A 3,537-nucleotide genomic window follows, 5' to 3' on the forward strand; every position below is an offset into this window, starting at 1 on the left:
TCTAATTCCTTCCATGTTGTCAGATTTATTAAAAGTATATTTCGTTGTCCTTTCTTTACTTTTGTTGATGTTCATCTTAAATCATCTTTCTAAGAAAATATCCATTCTGTTGAAGTGATCTCCCTAATCCTTTCTCATATCTAACATAAGTACTATGTCTCTGACAAAATTCAATTTCTATTTCTTCTCCTTAAGCTTTCTCGTTCTGAATTTCTCTTCAATTTACATTACTGCTTGCTCAATAAAGAGATTAAGAGGGTTATTTCATACAACCCTTTCTCACTCCCCCCTCAGCTACTGCCTCTTTTTCATGTGCTTCAACTCTCAAAATTGCAAAAGTTGATAACCTCTCACCACCTGGAATCTATCCCTGCTGCATTCAAAGTTTCAAACAGTATATTCCAGTTGATAGTGTCAAAAGCTTTCTCAAAATTTAAAAATTTTACAGATTTAGCAGAACTCATTTTAATTTTACAGTGAAATATTAGTTTTACAGTTTTACCATTCTTGACAAATGCCCTGGGTACTAGTATCCATTACATGTTCTTCCTTTCTGCAATCTGATATAGATTTAATACACCTGTCTGTCTGGTAGGAGAGATTGAGTGTGTGGTTGGTGGAGGATTTTTTTTTCCTCTCTCTCTCTCTCTCCCTCTCTCTCTCTCTCTCTCTCTCTCTCTCTCTCTCTCTCTCTCTCCCTCTCTCTCTCCTTTCCTCTAGCCTGCCCGTTGTCTTTGTATGCAGTTGGTCAAATATAGTTTTTTTGTTGTGAATGATGGATACAATGACTAAAAAAGTTAATAGTGTAAGTCACCCAATGTGATGACAGTTGTTTAAAAACTATTAATTGCCAGTCTTGACTGTGGGATGTTTGTTTCCCAAAATAGAAACAAATTTAAAGGGTAAATACTTTAGGCTGTTACTGAGAGATTAAAAAAAGGTGCAGTTTCCAGTAGCATTTACAGCTGGTGTACATGTATGTTTTTAAAGAAACTGCTTTGAATATAGTGGTGGTGAATAAAGGCCCCCCCCCCCCCCCCTTACACAGGGACACTGAATACATTTTGAAACAAGGGCCAGCAATTGGCAACTACAAAAGTGGAGAAGCATAAACTGTACACCAGACAATTCTATACAGTGTGGTGCATAATATTCAGCTTTGATAGTTACTATGTTGGCCTGTTCTTTTCTGACCAGACTCAAATTTTGATAAGACTTACTGTGTTCATTTTTCAGTGAAAAAGAATGTTCCCAGAATGTTACATCTGTTTGTAACCATTGATTTGTAGATGTAGACTGCAGACCTGAAAGCTTTAAATTAGTTTTGCTTACGAAGGATATAAACAAGATCATTGTGGAGTGTAAATTTTTTTCTTTTTTTTTAAGAATGAGGGTACCACAGATTTGATTGAATAGTTTCATGTGAATACTGTATACTGCAGCAGACATTAATCAGACCATGCAGTTGTAGTGCAGAAGCATTTCCACCTGTGGCAATGATGGTGGCACACACATCTACATCTACTATTTGGTAAGCCACCTAAGACTGAACTGACAATTTGTAGTAGTGCAGTCATTTTCTCCTCTCCTGTTTCTTGAATAATACACTGGAAGACTGACAGTCATGTGTCAGTAATCATCATCAGCTGAAATTTCTTCGAATTTTACTATGGCAATTTTGCAGCTTATTTGTGGGAAGAAGTAATATCTTTCTTCTCTTTTTGAAACATGCGCTTAGAATTTTAACAGTAGGTATCATCTGTGACAAGAATTGGACAGGCTCTGTGATGCACACACCACTATTAAATGGTGCGCTGTTTCTCTGAGTATATTTTCTTCTCTTTAATCCTAGTAGGTAAGTCACACTGCAAAGTAATGTTAAAGAATAGGATGAATGGGGGTTTTTAAAATGTGTCCATATTGGATGAATTAAGCTTTCTTAGGAGTCTCAAAATTGATCTACCCAGTATTTACCTTTACTGTAACTGGTTTCAAGTTGTTGGTTACTTTAAATCATTTAGGACACTTGTTGCTAGGTATTTGAAGACTGTGATTATTTCCAGTGATTGGTTGCCCATAGTGTAATTAAACAATAATGGGCCCATCCTTCTTATGCAAAATACTTCGTCACGGTTCCAACAAGAAGTTGCTCCTCTACAGCTCTTCCCACATTTTTTGATATATTGGCATACTTACCTCCCTATATTTGTCCATCATCCACATCCAATCTTGTGGAGCTTCTGGCATAAGGCACCAGTTCATTCACGAGTTACTTGAAATACTGTAATAAATTTTAGGAATAAATACCTCCTACACCAAAATAAGAAAGTCCAGATATTTGTATGTAAAAAATATGCATCGTTTTTTAGTTGTAAGAGTTTACATTCAACATCTTTTACATGTACAGGCCAACAGCGTAAGTTTGTAACCTATAATGGAAATTAATTTTGTTGGATAATTGGGTGGTGGTATTGATAATTCAATAGGCTCATGCATTCAACATATTCTTGATGGCAATGTGTTGTTCAACGCATTGAAATTTGAGGTTAATGCTTCTTGATGATATCAAGTATGCAGTAATATTAATAAGTTACCTGATATGTGCCCTGTTTAACCATGGCAGGATTTTGTTTTTAGAACAATGTGATAGATTTTTATACATGGTTGTATGAATGGTGTTAGCTGGAGGTTGGATAGCTATATCAGAATTCATTTCCTGACAGAAAACAGCAGTCATCCAGCCTTCATTGCTATTTATTAGTGGGTTGCTGAGACATGATTTGTAGCTCCACAAATAGATGAGGTATCTAAGATTCACCAAGTACATCTATCCAGTGAGAAAATGTTTGGCAGGTTTTCTGAAAAGATACAGGTTCTGGCATATGGCACTTCTCTGTAGCAAATAATACATCACAATGTATCACCTGGTGGTTACTTCATGGGCAGTTAGGTATCCATTCAATTTGTTTGTATGGTCTTTTTGCCTGCCAATCACTGACCCCTATGGTTTGTTGCAGAAACTGCTGACCTGTTTTCATCTTTCTCATTTACACATGAGGCAATATTTGGACGAGATGCAGTAGCAAGTCTTCACAACACACATAATTATTCAGAAAACACTGCATATAACAAGCACATGCATGCTGAAGCTCCAGCACAGTTACAGATGCACTGGATGACCTCTGCCATAGCAGATAAGTAGGAAAGGACCAGTTCCAAGGCCAGGAGGAGGAGGAGAAAAAACTGAACAAACTGATTGTTTTAATTAGAAAGTGCTCCAAAACATTATATGGAAGTCTGTAAAGCCATTTGATACTAATGGGGGGAGGGAGTTGATGCAACAATCAGTTATCCATCTTTGACTTCAGAACTTAGGAAATTATTATTTCACTATTAATTAGAAATGTTTGTACAGACTGTTTCTCATGTGAGGAATCTTCCTCTGTTTCAAAAGAATTTTTGATACATCTTCCAACCTCTTGTCATGAATAGTAACAGCAGCTCTTTGGGGTGTGTCTGAAGCTTTTTTTACATATT

This window comes from Schistocerca cancellata, chromosome 2 (genome assembly GCF_023864275.1).
Source record: "Schistocerca cancellata isolate TAMUIC-IGC-003103 chromosome 2, iqSchCanc2.1, whole genome shotgun sequence".
Taxonomy (NCBI): domain Eukaryota; kingdom Metazoa; phylum Arthropoda; class Insecta; order Orthoptera; family Acrididae; genus Schistocerca; species Schistocerca cancellata.